The 22,494-nt window shown below is 37.5% G+C and overlaps 1 protein-coding gene and 1 non-coding gene across 2 annotated transcripts in view; one reads left to right on the top strand and one right to left on the bottom strand.

Moving 5' to 3' along the window:
* CHRNA7 (cholinergic receptor nicotinic alpha 7 subunit) overlaps window positions 1–22,494 on the bottom strand; it is a 111,912-nt gene that overhangs the window by 18,591 nt on the left and 70,827 nt on the right. The gene's annotated exons all lie outside the window — the stretch shown is intronic.
* LOC130847310 (U6 spliceosomal RNA) lies at window positions 15,019–15,125 on the top strand. Its single transcript, XR_009052082.1, has one exon. It is a non-coding gene; the product is annotated as a U6 spliceosomal RNA (small nuclear RNA).

Below are 22,494 nucleotides of genomic sequence, written 5' to 3'. Positions count from 1 at the left end.
CACTACCAATGGATTAATACAAGTGGCCCATTTAATTATTTTTCTAGTGGAAGGAAAGCTAAAACTCCTCTTGCCATGAATACTGCATGTATTTGAAACTCCTGGAAATGAGTCACCCAGTAAGATTTCATTTTTGCATTATTGCTCTTTTAAAAAAACTCACATTTAATCCTGTAATTCCAGCACAGCACCTGCATCTGCCCTGGCACCTCTTTCCGCCTCTGTAGCAGCAAGAGCAGAAAGCACCGTGTGATGCTTGCATAGCTTTGCTTATTTTAAGCTTGGGTGTCATCTTGTCTGATTTTTATATTTATAATAAAGATGGTGGGCATCTGATAGTAGTTCAATTCTGAAAGAAAGAAATTCATACAGCTCTTTCTTCATGGATTTGGATCAATTTAATTGAAGAGACTCTTGAGATCACAAGGCAAATGGGTAAAAACAAGATAAAAATCTGTTACCATTAGCAACGGCTTACCTGTGTAACTCAGTGATCTCTGAATATCGTTCAACCAAAATAGAATGTTGAGAAAAATGTAACTGTGCCACTGTCATGATTATCAAAATTCAAATCTCAATACTCATTATGGAAGTTTTAGGGTTCTTTCCCATGGGCAAATTGATTTTATATGTAAATGATATAAAAGTAAAATCTCGTAATAATTACGTGCTATTACCACTTCATCTGTTTTGACCATTAGGGCTAGAGATAAGGTTTATTTGAAAAGGGGTTCTGCTGCTAAAATCTACATCTGAAAACAGTCAGGAGATGAAGCTCCTGTGAAACATGAATGACCAAAACCACTGCAAGGATCTGCCAGGCAACAGTATCAGTGATGTCCATCAGATGCTGGTCACCCTGGAGGCCGGGTAGGTCCACAGAACTCGGCTCACTCTTCCCTCTGTACTGGTGTGCATCTGAAACTTTCGGTATTAAACTGTTAGGAAATGATCGAACGTATATATTTTTTCTTGACTACGGGAAGACAGGATATACCCTCAGAGTTTTTGACGACCCTGGCACATGGCTCTTCACTCCACTCAAAAGTTCCTCTCTCAGGCTGCCTTGGTCCTCATCCAGCTAGTGAGAGATGGATGAGCTTACACTTGGTGTGAGGAGGGCTCTGGGCACCCCCAGTCAGAAGTACCCATGGAGAGGAGGGATATTTAACTCCAATATTGAAGGTGCAGGTCCTACACCATCAGTCAGGTGGTCAGGAGCAGAGGACATCTGGACAGGCTCTAAGGATGGGCAGAAGGCTCACAGGTGGAAAGGTAGGTGTGTCCCCAGAAGAGAGTGTAGTCTGATCACACACCTGGAGACAGACTGGATTGAAGGAGGCTTTCACGAAGGTGAGGTGTACCTGGAGTGTGCATGAGTGAGATGGTGCCCTACGCAGCAAGACTAGTACAGGGGCTTGAGAGCAAGCCACTGGTGGCTGTGCCTGCACGACCCAAGGGCCCATCCTTAGGGGAGGATTACAAACTGTGCTTCCAGATGTCAATGGCAGTACAGGCAGGCAGAGCCCAAGGAGCACAGGTGAACCCTAGGGTCTGGGCTAAGACTGCTCCTTGCTCCCCAGGGTCTGACACAGTGCCTGATCCCAGCCCTGGGAAGGGTTCCTGGAAGCAGAGCCCTCCAACCCCATCTCGGTGCAGCCCCTGCTCATCTCACCCTGCAGCACTGACCCCCGCTGCTGAGCAAAAAATCCCAGGTGCACTGCACTGCTGCCAAGAGCACACTGTGGGCTGGTGAGGTGAGGACTGTAATGAACATGGTCTCAGGCGCCATCAGACTCATTTCCTCTGAGCTCACATGGTCCTCGAAACACAGAGCAAGGGAAGAGCAGGAAAGACAAAAACAATCTTAATTGTTCTACCACAAAAAAGAAATAATGATTATGTGATGAGGACAGAGGTTTCAGTTAATGCTACTGTGGTAATCATATTGCAATATATATGTGTATCAAATCAGCACATTGTATACGGTAAATATACAACGTTATACATATATATACAAATCATATCTCAATAAAATAAAATAAAATTCAAAATATTGTAAGAAAAAAACATAAATGAAGAAAAAAGAGGAAATCCATCTATCTCAAAAGACTGTCAACCTAAGGTGCCATTTATCTTAAATCTCTTAAGAAAAAAAAAAGCTGCCAATTACATATTAAGATACTGCTGATGCCCAGATTTCAGAAGAAAAAAAGTCTGTAGAGAATAGATTAATTGTGTTCCAAAAGAGAGTAGTAAATCCTTTCTCTGGATATTTTTATTTTGTTTTGTATTTCATTCTGAAGCACTAAGGACATGTTAAAATGACAGCAGTGTGGCTTGTCACAGACCATGACCAAAAAGTCTTGAACAGAACTGAAATTTCACGGTCATTTTTAACTTTCAGAGATCCCATGAGGCAGACATCTAGGCATCAGCAGGAGACTTCCAGAAGAATCTCTTCAAGATCCTTTCTTTATCCACCAATTTATATGTTAAATGGCATATAACATGGATGTGGTTACAACAATTGGATATAACATTGGACGGATTGTAACAGGGTTATAACAATGTTATAAATAATATGGGATAATGTTATCACAGCATGTGTCAAGTTTCTGGGCTCCCAATTCTGTTCCTTGATTAGTAGGACTGTTCCTGACCCGGTACAACATCATCTTAATCACTACAACATAATGGAAATGTTGGTATTTGGCAGGGCAAGTCCCCCAACTTTGTTCTTTTGTCTAAAAATTATCTTACCTATCCTTGGCCCTTTACTTATCATTGTAAGTTCTAAGACCTACTGTTCCAGTCCCATGAAAACCCAGTTGAGACTTCAGTTGGAATCACATTAAATTTAGAGATTAGCTTGGGAAATTTTGATATCTTTATGATATTGAATTTTCCCAGAAATAAATATATAACTCATCATTTATTTTGGCCTTAGATTTATTTATTGATACTTTTTAACACCTGCAGGTATTGGCAATAAAGTTTGTTAAACTATATTTTTTCTAAATGTTGCAAGAGTAAAGAAATACATTCACTGTTTTTATACTTGTATCCAAAATATTTTGCCTAGGCAGTCTCCAAGAATTTTTTATGTAAAAAAATTATATAGGCTATGAATGATGGTAATTTATTTATTCCTTTCTAATCCTTAGTATTTTATTATTCTACTTTTCTTGTTGTTTAAGTTCATACCATTCTTAAGATATGTTTTAAGTGATGACAACGGGTATCTTTATTTTGTTCCACATATAAAAAAATGTAATGTTTCAGCATTAAATGAGCTTTTGGTAAAGACCATACATCAGGTTACACAAATTTTCTTCTATTTCACAAATAGGTACTAAATACTATCAATTGATTTTTCTCTATCAAGATGATCATACAATTTTTCCTCTTCATTCTGTTAATGGAATGAATTATATTAATGAATTTTTCTAAAGTTAAACAAAACATTTGTATTACAAAGCTAAATTTTTTATGATTTTTTAAAAATTATTGCTAGATTTAGTGAGTTAACACTTTAGTTAAGATGTATACATACATGCTATTAAGTGATATTGTATGCTAGGTGGAACTTGCCTGCAAAACTCACTTTTTCAAATTTCTTTTTAAAAACATATCAATCAAAAGAATGAAAAGGTAAGCTTCAGACTGGTAGAAAATATATGAAAAAAGATATATCTGATAAAAACTGCCACCCAAAATATACAAATAACTCCTAACAATAAGAAAACAATCCAATTAAAAAATGGGCCAAAAACTTGAACAGACATCTCAACAAAGAAGATATTAGGGAACTGCAAATTTAAACAACTAGACACCACCACAAACCTATTAAATGGTCAAAATCCAGAGCACCGAGAACACCAAATCTGGCAAGGATATAGAGCAATAGGAACTTTCATTCATTACTGATGGGTATGCAAAATGGAACAGCCACTTTGAAAGGCAGTTTGGTAGCTTCTTACAAAACTAAACATCCTCTTACTATACAATCCAGCAATCAGACTCCTTGGCATTTACTCAGAGGAGTTGAAAACTTATGTCCAGACAAAAATCTGCACATGGATGTTTACAGCAGCTTTATTCAAAACTGCCAAAACTCTGAAGCAATCAAGATGTTCTTGAGTAGGTAAATGAATAAATAAATAAGCTATGGTACATCCAGACAATGAAATGTTATTGACTCTTAAAATGAAATGAGCTATTAAGCCACGAAAAAACCTGGAAGAAGCTTAAATGCATATTACTAAGTGAAAGAAGCCAGACTGAGGGATACTGTATGATTCCAACTATACAACATTCTGGACCAGGCAAAACTATGGAGACAGCGAAGTTCAGTGGTTTCCAGGAGTTGGGGGGAGAGAGGGATGAACAGGAGGAGCACAGAGGATTTTTAGGGCAGTGAAACTATTCTGTATGACACTATAATGGTGGATACATGCCATTATACATTCGTCCACACCCATAGAATGTACAACATACAGAGTGAACCCTAGTGTAAACTGTGGACTTTGGGTAATAATTATTTGTCAGTGTTGGCTCATCAATTGTAACAAACATAGCACTCTGGTGGGGGTGTTCATAATTGAGGAGGCAGTGCATGTGTGGGGGCAGGAAATCCCTGAACCTTCTCAATTTTTCTGGAAATCTAAAACTGCTCTAAAAAATAAAGTATATTTTAAAGATAGATACATGGATAGATAGATACATAGATAGTTTCAATTATCTTGTCTGTTTTTCTATTTTGTCTAGAACCAGTTTATAGTTTTCTAGAAAAAATAAATTCTGTCTAAGTTTCCAAATTTATTCGCGTAAAGTTGCCCATAAAGTTGCTGTCTGCGGTTATAAACCTCTTTTATATCGAAGAAACATTTGCTTGTATCTTCTTTACTTTCGTGATAATTATTCCCAAGGTATGTTCATTTTATTAGTTCTTTTTAAAACCACTCATTCCTTCTTGATTTCTAACTTAGTTTTCTCATTTTAATAAATTTCCACTCTTTATTTTTCCTTCTATTTATTTTTTTCTAACTCCTTGAGATTGGTCATTAATTCACAAATTTTACTTTATTATTTTTTGGGGGGTAAACCAAGTTCAATCGTCTGTTTTTATACACATATCCCCGTATTCCCTCCCTTCCTTGACTCCCCCCCCTCGAGTCCCCCCCACCCTCCCCGCCCCAGTCCTCTAAGGCATCTTCCATCCTCGAGTTGGACTCCCTTTGGTATACAACAACTTCCCACTGACTATCTATTTTACAGTTGGTAGTATATATATGTCTGTGCTACTCTCTCACTTCGTCTCAGTTTCCCCTTCACCCCCCGCCCCCTCCCATACCTCGAGTTCTCCAGTCCATTCTCTGTATCTGCGTCCTTGTTCTTGTCACTGAGTTCATCAGTACTATTTTTAGGTTCCATATATGTGAGTGAGCATACAATATTTGTCCTTCTCTTTCTGACTTACTTCACTCTGTATGACAGATTGTAGTTCTATCCACCTCATTACATATAGCTCCATCTCATCCCTTTTTAGAGCTGAGTAATATTCCATTGTATATATATGCCACATCTTCTTTATCCATTCATTTGTTGATGGGCATTTAGGTTGCTTCCATGTCCTGGCTATTGTAAATAGTGCTGCAATAAACATTATGATACACGTTTCTTTTGGCATTATGGTTTTCTTTGGGTATATGCCCAGGAGTGGGATTACTGGATCATATGGTAGCTCTATTTGTAGTTTTTTAAGGAACCTCCAAATTGTTTTCCATAGTGGTTGTACCAACTTACAGTCCCACCAACAGTGCAGGAGAGTTCCCTTTTCTCCACACCCTCTCCAACATTTGTGGTTTCCAGATTTTGTGATGATGGCCATTCTGATCGGTGTGAGGTGATACCTCATTGTGGCTTTGACTTGCATTTCTCTGATGAGTAGTGATGTTGAGCATCTTTTCATGTGTTTGTTGGCCATCTGTATGTCTTCTTTGGAGAAATGTCTATTTAGGTCTTCTGCCCATTTGTGGATTGGGTTATTTGCTTTTTTGGTATTAAGCTTCATGAGCTGCTTGTATATTTTGGAGGTTAATCCTTTGTCCGTTGTTTCATAGGCAATTATTTTTTCCCATTCTGAGGGTTGCCTTTTAGTCTTGTTTATGGTTTCTTTCGCTGTGCAAAAGCTTTTAAGTTTCATGAGGTCCCATTTGTTTATTCTCGATTTTATTTCCATGATTCTAGGAGATGGGTCAAAAAGGATCTTGCTTTGATGGATGTCATAGAATGTTCTGCCTATGTTTTCCTGTAGGAGTTTTATAGTGTCTGGCCTTACATGTAGGTCTTTAATCCATTTGGAGTTTATTTTTGTGTATGGTGTTAGGAAGTGTTCTAATTTCATTCTTTGACATGTTGCTGTCCAATTTTCCCAGCACCACTTATTGAAGAGGCTGTCTTTTTTCCATTGTATACTCGTGCCTCCTTTGTCAAAGATAAGGTGCCCATATGTGTTTGGGCTTACTTCTGAGTTCTCTATTCTATTCCACTGATCTTCTTTTCTATTTTTGTGCCAGTACCATACTGTCTTGATCACTATGGCCTTGTAGTATAGTTTGAAGTCAGGAAGCCTGATTCCACCAACTCCATTTTTCCTTCTCAAGATGGCTTTGGCTATTCGGGGTCTTTTGCATTTCCATACAAATCGTAAGATTTCTTGCTCTAGTTCTGTGAAAAATGCCATTGGTAATTTGATCGGGATTGCATTGAATCTGTAAATTGCTTTGGATAGTACAGTCATTTTCACGATGTTGATTCTTCCAGTCCAGGAACATGGTATGACCCTCCATCTGTTTGTGTCGTCTTTGATTTCTTTCATCAATGTCTTAAAGTTTTCTGCATACAGATCTTTTGCCTCCTTAGGCAGGTTTATTCCTAGGTATTTTATTCTTTTTGTTGCAATGGTGAATGGGAGAGTTTACAAATTTTACTTTAAAATGGTGTGTGTGTATTTGGAAATATACATATATATATTTCCAAATGGTGTATAGCTGGATTTTAATATATATATATATATATATATATATATAGTTGCGGGAGCGCTTTCTTTTTAACTGGCTGCCTAATCCTTTACTCTTATCTTGTCTGTTACAATGCTTGGTTTTATTCCTACTATTTAATTTTGTGCTTTTTATTTCACTCTCCTTTGACTGCATTTCCCTCACTTCTTTAGGCTTCTCACACTTTCTTTATTCTTTCCCTACTCATTTCTTACCTGTCTGGAAGTTAAAAAAAATATTTTTATGCTCTGAGGGTTATTCTCACATTTTTAATTTAAGATTAAACTGAACTTTAATGAACATTTAATTGAACATTTATTGCTTTTTAAAATGAACATTTATTGCTCTTTCCTAATTTCAGAAATAAAACATATACACAAAAAGGGAAATACAGAAAATGGTAGGTACACAATAATTATGAGGTGACTGAAGGAATAAAAATAAAAATTACCCATAATTTTGTAATTCAGAGGTAACCTCTTTAACGTTATTTCCGACCTTTTTTCTATGCATGTGGATACATTGGTTGTATATAATGCACATGCATACACACAGATACTTTAAACAAAATTTTGGACCTTACATACAATACTCTTTAGAATTTGGTTTTTTCCCCCACTTAGCAATGTATCATAGTTTCGATTCTTACACCTTTTTTTTTCCCTAGATAAGGATTTACTTTTTATTTGTTTTTCAGATCTTTATTGGAGTATAATTGCTTTACACTATTGTGCCAGTTTCCGCTGCACAGCAAAGTGAATCAGCTGTATTTATACATATATCCCCATCTCCCCTCCCTCTTGAGCCTCCCTCCCACCCTCCCTATCCCACCCCTCTAGGTCATCACCAGTCATCCAGTTGATCTCCCTGTGTTCTGCAGCATCTTCCCACCAGCTACCTATTTTATTTTGGCAGCGTATATATGTCAGTGCTGCTCTCTCACTTCATCCCAGCTGCCCCTTCCACCCCGCCCCCTCCCATTCTTACACTTTTAACATGTGTATTTTACCCAAAGCTGACAGCTCTAAGCGCTGCCAGAACAACTTAAGTCCAACTAAGTGGTTTACCTCCAAGTGCCATCCAAGTACTGCCTTTCAGGTTACTATTTTCCAGCATTTTAATCTCGCTTTGTTTTTTACACCCTCACGTTCATTGTTACTAGTATACGTGTTCAAAATTGTTTACATTTACCTGGATTTTTAAAAACTGCATTCCTTCTTGTACCCTGTTCCTGCATGTATATTCTGGTAGTTTCTTTAATACATGTATTTCTGATAGTTTCGTTATGGCGGTTTACCTCTTCATGGTAACTTCTTTAGTCTTTCTTTTCCTGAAAATGTCCTGCTTTTGCCGTTCATGTAAAGAAGGATTTAGCTGGGACAGAATTCTAGGTTGAAAATTATTTTCTCTCAAACTTTACTCTTATTTTTTTCTGGCTTCTACTGTTGTCTAATCATCATCCTTTTGTAGCAAACTATCCTTTTTCTTTCATTGTTTCCAACATCTCCTTAGCTTCGGGAGTTCTGCAGCTTTTAGCAAAGTTGTCTAGGTGCCCTTTTCTTATTATCTATCTTTCCTCAGACTCCTTGTATCTCTTGAAACTGAGGATTTATGTTTTTCATCAATATTATTAAATTCTCAGCCATTCTTTCGGAACATGGCTTCTGGAGAAAAAAACTGTCATATTTCACCCGCAAACTGCATCCTCTACAAGCACACAGCTCTGAGCTGGCCACCCAAGGCCTGAGACTACAACTGAGCTTCTTGGAAGCTCTTTATAAGCTGCAGGCAGAGGACAGATGTATAAATTATATGTTGTCTGGGAGTGATTTTACTGGTGGTGATTTGACTTCCTGCACCCTGGAAACAAACACATTTTATGTCCACTTACAGTTCATCTCAACATTCCTTTACTTCACATACATTTGTCCTGGTTTGACTTTTCCTTTAATTGGGTCTAATATCTGCCTGGTTCCCTCATGTCTTGTGAGTTAAATAAATTCTTTAGCATGTTATTTTTTATATCTGTATACAGGTCACAATTTTACCTTTCCTCTGAAAAATCGTCTCCTAACACTTCTCCCACATTCTTTCTATTATTTCCTGCTATAATACCAGCCACTGCATGTGGGAGCACCTACACGAGAGGAACTCATATGCCCTGTCTCACAGGATTAAGTGCGGGATTGCTCCTAGGTGGGGTTCATGTGTCCACATCTGCATGACCTCAAACACACTGTGCTATTATTTTGGTGACTCTTCCTGTTTCTGACTTATTTGCAAAATAGGAATAACAACAGTACCTTTCTCAAAAAGGTTGTAAATATAGGTAAAACATTTAAACCAGGACCTGCTACATAGAAGCACCTAAGTGTGACATATTCCTGCAACCATTCACCATTCTTTCATAACTTTCACCTATTTAGCTGGTATGATTTATCCAGGAAATTGCCTGTACTCCTTCAACTGTGTCTCATCTGACACTCAATGCTTCTACTGAGCTTTTAATTTTTTATTTCACTGAAGTGTAGTTGATTTACAATGTTGTGTTAGTTTCAGGTGTACAGCACACTGATTCAGTTACACATACACATATATATTTGTGTGTATATTTACATACTTTTTTTTTCAGATTCTTTTCCCATCTAGGTTATTACAAAATATTGAGTATAGTTCCCGTGCTATACAGTGGGTTCTTGTTGTTTATCTATTTTATATACAGCAGTGTGTATATGTTAATGCCAAACTCCTAATTCATCCCTCCCCCACCCTTCCCCACTGGTAACCATAAGTTTGTTTGTTATGTCTGTGGGTTTATTTCTGTTCTGCAGATACGCTGAGTTTTAAATTTTGATGCCTGTATTTCTCATCTTTATTAATTTATGTGATTTTTTTCAAAGCTACTTTTTAAAGCATGTTTTGCTTTTTTCTCGCATTTTCAATTCTTAATTGTGTTTAATTATTTAAACATTATTTATTAGTTTCTATTATCTAAAGTTTAGGTCCAGATATGCAGTTTGTTGTGTCTGCTGATATTTGCTCCAAGGGAGCTACTGTTTCTTCAGTTTTTTTGTAAGTTTAATTTTCAACTCATCTGCTTGCAAGTGTTTGTTTGCCCTTAACTGAGCTCCAGCACTGCCTGTATATGCCTTCACCCCTGACGGTCTTTGTCTGTAACGTTTGCTGTAAAATCCAATGAAGGGCGATACAGAGCAAGAGCTTAAGGTACACGGATGTAGCCACAGCGTTTGTGGAAGCGAATGACAAGGTGGGGGATAGGGGTGGAGAGCAGAGCCCTGTGGCTGTCTCCTCACAGCTTTCCAGCCCCCACTCCCAGACACCAAGTACTGTAGTTTGTGCTGTTTGTCAGGTGGCAGAAAATGTGGGGCACAAACACTGATGCACCTCCATGGAGCTTGGACAGGGCACCTCTTGGCTTCCAGATGCCAAAGACTAGAATGAATCTTCAGTCTCTGAGCCCCACTGGTTGTGACACAGAGCTTCCCCTCGCACAGCAGGAAACAGGCAAGCTTCCCACTCACCTTCCTGCACTGAGGAGATGCTCCTGCAGCCTCCTTCTCAGTGAGGGCAGTGTTTCCACAGCAGTACCTGCTCAGTTCCACCCCTCCTGGTCTGGGCAAGAGGATGGGGCCCAGGTCTCACTCCTGCCTCTCCAGGGGAGTTGTTTTGTGACCCAGGACCCAGGATAGCTCCCTGAGCTCCCAGGACTCCAGTGGGGAAAGCACTGGCCTCCATTCTCCTGGGATGCTCAGAGTCCCTGTAGTCCCTCCAACACAGAGGTTGGGCAGCCTACTTCACGGATGTGAATGAGTCCACGAAGTAAAAGTGAGTTTTCCATTCCTGAGCCGTGTAAGCTGTGATGCCCCTTCTCTCCAGAGCCATGAAACAAAGAGGACAAAAGAAAGCTAGTCACCCCTGCTGGGGAGGGGAGAACTTCTGCCACAGATGCCCTTGGTTACTATGCAAACACGACTGTGAACCAGGTGTGGAAATTCACACATGAGTGAAGGTGAGTAGAAAACACAGAGGGAAAGGTGCTGACTTTGCACTCTGCCCACCTGTGTTCCAGTGACCTCTGACCTAGCATGTAGGCCACCTTGGGAACCTCCCACATAAGTGGGGCCACCAACTCCATGCCTGAAGTTCCCCAGTAACTGGCTGAAAGTGACCACACTAATTTTTTTAAGGGAGCTTCTCCCTTTAGATTGAAGACAGTAAAGAAATTGATCAACATTAACCTGAATAAATACAAAATCTAAGTAAACTAAGTGTTTGCTTTCTCCCAAAATACCATTTGCTATGACAGTATAAATAAAATCTAAAAATGAAAAAACATAAATATTGTTTTTATCTTCAAGCAGTTAATCTAAAGAGTTCCTGCTTAAAATTATACTAAGTATTTCCACCAAAAAACTGAAGCAAGATGATTAATAATGAATCATAAAAACTAAACTTGATTTGGATTAAGTGGAACATATCATCAGGGACCTAATTTCCTTTTTAAGTAAACCAAGCTGGTATAACATGTTTGGAAAGAAATTTCACAAAATGTAGTCAGAGGATTTAAGTGCCTTAAAAATTTCATGTTTCATCTAGGAAAATATATAAGATTAAAATAATTATAGTCACAAATATGTGTGTTACCATTTTTGATACAACAAAAATCAGAGCTCAGGCTTCCAGTTATGGATAGAATAGACATACTTTTACCTGTTTGTATGGACTGAACTGCCCCCCCCCATTCATATGTTGAAGTCCTAACTCCCAATGTGACTATATTTGGAAATATGACCTTTAAGGAGGTAATTAAGGTTAAGTGTAGTCATGCCATAATCCAATAGGACTGGTAGACTTATAAGAATAGGAAGAAATTAATGTTCATATTCTCTCTTTCTCTTCCATAGATGACACAGTGAGAAGGCAGGATTCTATAAGCTAGGAAAGGAGCTTTCACCAGGAACAGAATTGGCTTGGAGAAATAAACGTCTCCTTTTTTATGTATCCATTACAGTCACATTAAGAGTTTCCTGGGAACAACACAGAATATAAATAAATAAGAAATAAAATGTAATGGCCTAGGGATTCTGCCCCAAATAGATATCTACTTTAATGGCAAAAAAAAAAAAAAAAAAAAAAGCCCAGAGTGTGGTATTTTGCTATTAGTATTTTGCAGTGCTATTACTTCTACTAACTATGCTTAAAACGCTTAGCATAATATATAAATAAACATAAGGCCACTGTGAAAATGCAGAGAAGAAGGCAGAAGGACGGACACGAGGTCCCTGGGTTTTCCATTTGTCTCTTAGATTTCAAATTGAGTACTGCGAAGCACCAACAGGTGCAGACAGAAACAACAACAATGAAAACATCCTGAGAAAAGCCAAATGACCAGCAAAGAGCAGCCAGGGAGATAGAAAACTTTTTTCCATTCCTAGTTAAAAAAAAAAAAGTTTTATTTGAGCAAAATTGAGGAATATAGCCCAGAGGACAGCCTCTGAGATAACTCTGAGGAGCTGCCCCAGAGAAAACTTTTAAGTAATAGTCTGACCTCAGCTAAACATCAAAGCAAAAAATCATGTTATACCACCAACACCATCAGCAAAGACCAAGTGAGGACTGTAGGCTGCCAACCAAATTACATAATCCAAGAAAATATCAAAACAAGCAAGACTGACTATATTATTACCAGATAAACTATACTTCAGAGGAAAAAAAATTACAAAGGGCAGATGTAAATTTACATACTGATAAAGACTCCATCTATGAAGAAGACACAACAATCATACATTCTTTCCCAAACAAGCTGAAAAATATGTGGACCAAAACCAGAAAGAAGTTTAAAAAAAAAAAAAAAAGGAATAGACAAATCCACATTCTTCAACACTCCTCTCTCAACACTTGATGAGAGGACAAGTAGACAAAAAATTAGACAGCCATCAACAAATAGGGCCTAATTGACAGAAAGCCCTTTCCCCAAAACAGCAAAAACACATTGTTTTCAAGTTCCCACAGAGCATATACTAAGACAGACAACACCCTGTGCCATAAAAACCTCAACAAATTTGAAAGAATTAAAACCATGAGGAGTGTGACATGTGCCCACAATGGAATCAAATTAAAAACAAATAAAAAGGAGATAACAGGAGAATTTCCAAACACTTGGAATCTAAACACCAATTTTTAAATAATCTACGAGTCAAAGAGAAAGTCTACAGGGAACTCAAAAGATATACCAAACTGAAGAAAATAAAAATACAACATATTAAAATTTGTGAGATGCAGGTAAAGTGCTGAGAGGGAGATGCATAAGAAAAAAGTCTCAGGTCTGAAACTCTATGCTCACTCCTCAGTAACAAGGAAAAAGAAGAGAAAAATAAACTCATAACAAGTACAGGGAAGGAAATAATAAATATAGGAGGAAAAATCAATGAAAGTGAGAAAAGAAAAACAATAGGGAACATCAATGAAACAAAAATCTACATCTTTGAAAAGATCTATTAAATTGACAAACCAATAACAGGGCTGAATTTGAGTATATCACTACCAGCCTGGTACACATCAAATAATGACAACGGAATGTCACAAACAACTCTTCACGTATAAATTTGACAGTTTAGATGAAATATACCAATTCCTTGGAAAGCACAACCTACTAAAACTTAAACAAGAGGAAATCAATAAGCTGAAGAGTCACAAAATAATTAAACAAATTGAGTTAGTAATTTAAAAATTCCTGAATAGAATTCTCTAGGTCCTGATGGTTTCACTAGAAAATTCTACCAAACAATTAAGAAGGATTAATACCAATTCTATAACCCTCTCCCAGAAAATAAAGGATGAGAGATTATCTATCAACTCATTTTAAGAAGCTAATATTATCCTGAAACCCAAACTACAAAGATGGTACTGGGGAAAACAATAAGAAAAAAAAATCAAAATGTATAGAGTACATTCCCTCATAAATAGACCAAAAAAAAAAAAAAATCCTTAACAAAAAATTAGCAAATACAATTTAGCAACATATATAAAGAATTACAGACATAACCAAGTGGGGTTTATTCCATGAGTGCAAGCCTAATTGAGCATTTCAAAACTGATCAATGAATCAACCATATTAAGAGGCTAAAGAATAAAAAGCACATGCTTATTCCAACTGATGCAGAAAAAGAGACTGATAATATTCAACACTCATGCAGAATAAAAACTGTCAGAAAACTGGAACAGAGGGGAACTTCCTCAGCCTGATACAGACCATCTACTAAAAAACCACAACTAGTATCATACATAATGGTAAAAACTCAGGAACCAGGCAGAGATATCTGCTTTCAACACTCTTATTCAACATAATACTGGAGTCCTCACCAGGAAAGTGGAGGAAATAAAGGTATAGAGATCAGAAAGAAAGAAAGCCACCTTATTTGCAGTTGAGGTGATGACAGAAATCATTTACATGACTATGTAGAAAGTCCCAAGAAATCTCTAACAACAACAAAACCCCACAACAACTCCTAAAACTAATACATGAGTGGAGCAACATCAGAGGATACAAGGTCAACATTGAAAAGAAAATTGTGGAGGAGGGTTGAAGATGTAGGTGGTGTAGCATGATCCTGAACTCACCTCCTTCTACAGACCCAACAGATCCACAACTACATATGGGATAACCGCTCATAAAGGGACCTGAAGTCTGGATGAACAGAGCCTCTGCAACAAAGGGAAAAAGGACAGCAGTGTGTGGAGAGGCAGAGAGATGTCTCACCAAGGAAAAAACCACATCCTGGCTGTGGTGATCCACAATTGGGAGGGATCACAAAAGTCTGGATCTTTTCTCCGGGGTGTGAGGGATTCAAGCTCCACATCAGGCACCCCGACCCCTAGATCCTGCACAAGAGAGATGAGCCCTCAAAACACCTGATTTAAAAACCAAAAGAGAGTGCCTACTTCACCAGCACACACACTAAAATCCGAACAATACAGAGAAGGTTCTCAGGGCTCCTGCACGAGGATGGTACACAAATTCGTGAAGTATTCCATATTTTTTTGAATAGAAACATACTCACAGACACAGAAAACAATTTTATGGCTATCAAAGGGGGAGGGAAGGGATAAATTAGGAGTTTGGGATCAACATATACACACTACTATATAGAATATAGATAAACAAGGACCTACTGTATAACACAGGGAACTATACTAAATATCTTGTAATAACCCATAATGGAAAAGAATCTGAAAAAGAAAAAAGTGTGTGTGTGTGTGTGTGTGTGTGTGTGTGTATTACATAAGTGAATTACTGTGCCATACACCTGAAATGAACACACATTGTAAATCAACTATACTTCAATTAAAAAAAGAAAAACCAAAAGGGAATACTTCCAGGAAAACCACAGAACTGAGAGAACAGAAAACTCACTCTCAAAGGGCCCACATGCAAACCCAACCCAAATACCAGCATGAAAACACCAGACTGAAAAGCATATGGACTGTAGATCAAGGGGACCCACTTACTAACCTTGAAGCAACACCAGAGAGGCAGGAACCAGTTCGGATGCTCCCTGGGGACTAAGAGACACTGGCAGGAAGCATTTTTGCCACTTCAGACTACCTTGCTACTACTGGTGCTAGTGGGCACCATTTTGAAATTCTCCCTCTGACCTGTTAGCACCAGTGAGTGTGTCCCACTGAGAGCCCTGCCCACTCCTGCACATCAGCCAAGCAACAGCCCCACCTGCCAGTGGGTGCAGCCATCGCAGGAAAGCCTCAAAGCCAGTTGAGGGGGTTCACTCACCCACCAGCACACCACAGCAGCTGTGGCTATGTCCCTCAGCTATCCTGGGGGGCAGCCCAGCCCACCAGCATGCCCCAGAAACAGCCATGGCCCCACCACAGAGGAGGTGCACGCAGCCCACCGAGGGGACACCCTTTGAATGCCTGGCTCTAGTGGCCAGGCAGAATTGTACCTCTGAGCCCCACAGGACATTTCCTAAATAAGGCCACTCCTTCAAGGCTGGGAAGGATAGCTGATTCACCCAATATCTAGAAACAAACACAGAGAATTAAGAAAAGTGAAGAGACAGGAATATGCTCCAATCAGAAGAACAAGACAAAAACTCAAAAATGACTAAATGAAATGGAGATAAGCAATTTATCTGGTAAAGAGTTAAAAGTAATGGTTATATAGATGCTCACCAAACTCAGGAGAAGAATGGATGGACAAAGTAAGAACTTCAACAGAGACACAAAATATAAGATAGTACCAAACAGAAGTTACAGCTAAACTGAAAAATACACGAGAGGAGTTCAACAGCAGACTGGATGAGATAAAAGAACAAATCAGTGAGCTGGAAAACAAAACAATGGAACTTATCCAGACAGGGCACTAAAATGATAAAGAACTTAAAAAGTGAAGATACCTAAAACTGGTACAACATCAAACAGAATAACATTTGCATCACAGAGGTTCCAGAGGGAGAGAAGAAAGAAAAAAGGTCAGAAAAATTACTTGAAGAAACAGTGGCTGAAAACTTCCCTAGCCTGAGGAAGGAAACAGAAATTCAGGTCCAGGAAGTGCAGACAGTTCCAAATAAGAGGAACCTATAGAGACACACACCCAGACATACTATAATTAAAGTAATAAAAGTTAAGGATAGAGAGAGAATGCTAAAAGCAGAAAGAGAAAAACAATTAGTTACATATGAGGTAAACCTTTAAGGCTAAGATTTCTCAGCAGAAACTGTACAGGCCAGAAGGCATGACATATTCAAAGTGTTAAAAGGAAAAACAGAAATAAAAAAAAAAAAAAACCTTCCAGCCAATAATTCTCTACCCAGCAAGGTTATCATTCAGAAGAAGAGATCAAGATATTCCAAGATAAGTAAAAGCTGAAGGAGTTCATCACCACCAAACTGACCCAATAAGAAATGTTAAAGGGACTTCTTTAAGCTGAAAAGAAACAGGACTAACTAATAAGAAAACACACAAAAGTAAAAATCTCACTGGAAATGTAAATATATAATAAATACAGTGAATTAATCACTTATAAAACAAGCATGAAGGTTAAAAGACAAAAGCAGTAAAATTAACTAAAATTACAATAATTACTTAAGGGATGCTTAAAATAAAGAGAGAGAAAATGTGTCACTGAAAGCATAAAACATGAGGGGGTATTAAAAACAAAGTTTTGAAATGTGTTCAAATTTAATTTGCTACCAACTTAAAATAGGCTACTATTTACACAGGATGTTATATGTGAACCTTACAGTAGCCACAAGGAAAAAATTTACAGTAAATACACAAAAGAAAATGAGAAAGGAATCTGAACATAACACTAATGAAAACCACTAAACACAATGGAAGAGAAAAAGAGAAGAACAGAACAGAGAGGAAATACAAAAATCACTACAAAACAATTAAGAAAATGGCAATAAATACATACTTATCAATACTTACTTTAAATGTAAATGGACTAAATTTGCCAATCAGAATACACAGAGTGGATGAATGGACAAAAAACCGAAGACCCATACATGGGCTGCCTATAAGAGACTCACTTCAGAAGAAAGGACACACACAATGAGCAAAATTAGTGAAGGATGGTGATGGATGGTAACTAGACATTTAGCGGTGATCACTTTGAGTGTATACAGATGTCAGATTATAATGCTGTACACCCAAATTTTATATAACAAAAATAATAATAAACAATCAATTGTATGTCTATATACTAGCAACTATGGAAACTGAAAATTCAATACCACTTATGATTGCTAAAAAAATGAAACTCTTAAATATAAATCTAACAAAACATGTACAGGACCTGTAAGCTGAAAATTACAAAATACCCATGAAAGAAATCATAGAAGATTTAAACAAGATATAAACCACAATCACACACTGGGAGAGTCAACACAGTATGTCGATTCTCCCCCAAATAATCTGTAGGTTTAACAAAGTTCCTATCAAAATTCCAATAAGTTTTTTTTTGTAGACATAGACAAAGTTCTTCTGAATTTATAGAGATAGGCAAAGGAACTAAAAGAGCTAAAACAATTTTGAAAAAGAGGAATAAATTGAGAGGAAAAACTTAATTTAATATTAAGCCTTGGACTTCCTAGGTGGTGCAGTGGGTAAGAATCCACCTGCCAATGCAGGGGACATGGGTTCAATCCCTGCCCCAGGAAGATACTACATGCTGCGGAGCAACTAAGCCCATGCACCACAACTATTGAGCCTGCGCTCTAGAGCCTGTGAGCCACAACTATTTAGCCCATGTGCCGCAGTTACTGAAGCCCACGTGCCTAGAGCCTGTGCTCTGCAACAAGAGAGGCCACCGCGATGAGAAGGCTGCACACCACAACAAAGAGTAGCCCCCACTCGCCGCAACTAGAGAAAGCCCATGTGCAGCAACGAAGACCCAACACAGCCAATAAAATAAATAAATAAATAAATAAATAAATTTATGAAAAAAAAAGTTAAGCCTTACTTAAAGCTAAAGCAAGCAAGGCAGTAGCGCATTGGTAGAAAGAGGGACTCAGATCAATAGCCCAACTGATTTTGACAAAGACTTGAGGCAATTCAAAAGAGGAATATAGCCTTTTCAAAGAAAGGAGTTGGAGCAATTGGAAAACCATAGGCAAAAAGAATTTTGATATAAGCCTCACATATTATACAAGAATTTACAAAAATTACCTCAAAGTGAATCACAGACTTAAATGTAACTCTCAAAACTATAAAACTCAGAAGGAGACAGGAGAAAATTTTCAGGGCACAGATGTAGACGAAGATTTCTTAGACTTGACACCTAAACACAACCCATCAAGTAGATTTCATATAAATACATTTTTTTTAAAAAATTTGCAACTCCCGTTAAGAATATGAAAAGACAAGCCACAGAAGGAGAAAAGATATTTTCAACACATATCCAACAAAAGACTCACAGTTAGAATATACAAAGAACTCTCAAAACTCAATAGTGAAAAATAAATAATAACAAATCCAGCAATGATCAAATTAGAAAACAGCAAAAGAAATGAACAGATATTTGATGAAAGAGGATATGCATCACTAATAAGTACATGGAGAAATGTTCAACATCATTAGCCACTGCAGAAATGCAAACTAAAACCACAAAGAGATATTACTACATATCTATCAGAATGACCAAAGTAAATAATAATAACATCAAATCCTTGTGAAGATACGGTTACTGAGTCATGTATTTCTGAGGAGAATGTAAATGGTACAGGCCCTCTGAAAAGGGTAGGCAGTTTCTTATAAAACTAAACATCAACATATTATACCCAGCAATTGTACGCTTGTTTAATTAATACCAGAGAAATAAAAACTTTTGTTCACATAAAAACCTGTACATGAATGTCATAGTAGCTATATTTACAATAGCTTAAAACGTAAATACCAAAAGTGTCCTTCAATGGATGAATATTTAAACAAATGTCGTACATCTATACCATGGAATGTTATTGAGCCACTCTCAAAAGGTTATATATTGTATGGGTCCATTTATTTAATATTACTGAAATGCCATAATTCTAAAAGTGGATATCCGATGAGTATGCGCCAGAGCTTAACTGTGGGAGGAGTTACACAAATCTACACACGTGATGAAATTGCACAGAATTATGCACACTTACAGACACACACACAAATGCATATATGTAAAACGGGTGAAATCTGAATAAACTGTGAATTGTACCAATGTCAATTTCTCGGTTGTGACATTGTACTGGTGTTATTTAAAATGTTATCATTGGGAAATTGGGAAGGATACGAAAATGTACCTCCCTGTACATTTTTTTCTGTTTTCTTGTGAATCTATAATTATTTCAAAATAAAGAGTAGAATTATTTTTTTAATTAGACACCAAATATCCAACAATGGTCAATTAAAATACATCATCTCAATGGAATCCTAGGTTACCACTAAAATTATAATCAGAAAATGCCCAAAGAAACATGGAAAATGTTTATAATGACTGAAAAATGCAGTCATTAAAGCCACATCAAAATGTATTAAATGGATGGACTGAAGAAAGATATATAAAATGATACTTAGCTGTTTAGGGAAGAGGGGATGGAAATGAAGCGATCTGACTTTGTAATGGCCATTGATACTAGTCTTTTGAACCATGAAGATTTTTTTTTTTTTTTTGGCCTTGCCCTCAATCTGAAGTTGGCTCTCACAATAAATGAGGTTAGGGTCAACAAAGCCTAGATAAAAAGAACATGACGACGTCTACTGGAAGGTCTGGAAGAACTGCAACCTTCAAATCCAGATGCCACCTGACACAAGTCTTTAGAGGCATCCACTGGAAGTCTATAAAATAGAACCCATCCTACATTCTGCTTACTAAGAACATCAAAGGAACTATGTTATAGTCATAACACATCTTGCCTGTTGATTACCAAATGCATAAGGAATCCTGTAATAATTCACTAACGTTCTCTGGCATTGATGCATCCTGGGAAAGTTAGAAGCAATACCTAGGTAAGTACCAGGGAGAAGCACTCAGATGGTTAGAATCAAGTTCCTGTTTGTTCTTTTGCCATAGGCCACCAATGACATGAGCATCCTTCATCATTCAGTTGGTCTCTCTCTCTCTCTCTGGACAGCGAGAGAGAGACAAGAATTTAATTAAGGTTACTGTATGGGCTGAAATCCATGACATCAAACTCCCAAATTCTTCCCAGTTTCCACCTAATTAAAGACATGCAAGTTGGTATTCATGCCCAGCAGTTCAGTGTCTTTCAAAGTTTGGTCCATGGACCACTTGTAGCAGATTCCTCAGCTGTACTCCACACCTGCTGTACCACACCCTGGAGCAGGTAGAGATGAAGCCCCCATTGCTAACAAGTACTTGGGAGCTTCTTAGCAGAGCAGAAGCCAGAAAATCAAATTAGAAAAGTCAAAATGACCCGGAGGATTGAAAGTACCCACATGGGCTGCAAGGACTCAGAGGACCACACCAAAGAAGCCTCTGAGCAGCCTGGGAGCTTTTAAAGCTCATTGATTGTCTCCTCATGAACACTCTGACCTGGTGCAGGTGGACTGCAGACGTGGCTTGCACGGGGGCAGAGCAGTTCTAGATCCTTGTTCCAGAACCTCTCCGCAGCAATGGTGCTTCTGGCTGCACACTCTTTCAGATGCTTTGGTGAGTTTTTATCCCAGATAGGCAAAGATGGATGAAACTGGTAGACTTACTAATGCAATTCACTACATATCCACATTAGACAAGGAAGCAAAAACATAATCTTAACAGAGACAAAATAATTGTTAAATTCAGCTCTCACTGGCGGGCACATTTGTCCCAGACTTATCCCTCAGTATTTCACGGTCATCCACACTATTGTAAATGAGATCCTGTTTTCCATTTTGCTTCCCTGTTACTCAGCGATGTACAGCTCAGCTATTATCTTGTCTTTCTTGCTCAACTCTATTTAGCTCCAAGTTTGTCAGCACGTTCTATTTTTAAGTCAATAATCAACTAGAAGTAACGGCAGTGTTGTCTTCCTGCTATATTTAGATCTCTTATTTTTAATTTTTTCTTGTCATCCTCTGGCTACACCCTCCAGCAGACTGCTGACAGAAGGGATATCGGGCATCTTTCCCTTATGTCTGACTTGGACGTGGATCTAACTTGTCAACTGTTAGTTTATGTTTGCTGCAGTTTTCTTGTGGATCGTATTTATCCAATTACCACAGTTTTCTTCTAGTCTTGGTTTATAATGTGTTGCCATCAAGAATAAGATCTGAATTTAATATTTCTTCTGTCTGTTAATTTGTTTCCTTGTTTAACATGGATACAAGTCAATGTGAATTGCATTAGTAAATCTACCAAGATAATCCATCCTTGCCTACCTGGGACAAAAATTATTTGGTATTTTTCACTTAGTGAGCTGCTAGAATTTACCTGTCGGTATTCTTTTAGGGTATCTGCATTCATATTTACATGTAAGATTTGTCAATATTTCCCTTCTATTGAGATGTCTTTGCCATGTTAGTTTAATGTGTTAGCTTTATAAATTTTCCATCTCGTATGCACATTCTAGAATAATTTATATAATGTATATTTATCTATTCTTTGAAGATGTAAAATTCAAATGTAAAAATACACCTTTTAAAATTTAAATATTTGCCTACCTTTTCCATTTTTATGTATTTTTAAGTCTATTCTGATTTCCTACTAAAAAGTATATTAGGTATATTTTGTAATTTTTATTTCCCTAGAAAATCATCCATTTCAACCAGGTGTTCAATTTACATATACGTTCTTTCATTCATTCACTTTTTTGATGTTTTCAAAGAACTAGATTTTCATTTCGAATTTTCTTTTTTTAAAATGTGTTTGTTTTATGCCTTTTAAAAATCATTTCTGTTATGTCTTAACTAATTC

The sequence above is a fragment of the Hippopotamus amphibius genome, chromosome 2, assembly GCF_030028045.1.
Source record: "Hippopotamus amphibius kiboko isolate mHipAmp2 chromosome 2, mHipAmp2.hap2, whole genome shotgun sequence".
Taxonomy (NCBI): Eukaryota; Metazoa; Chordata; class Mammalia; order Artiodactyla; family Hippopotamidae; genus Hippopotamus; species Hippopotamus amphibius.
This window is presented reverse-complemented; position numbering and strand designations above follow the sequence as displayed.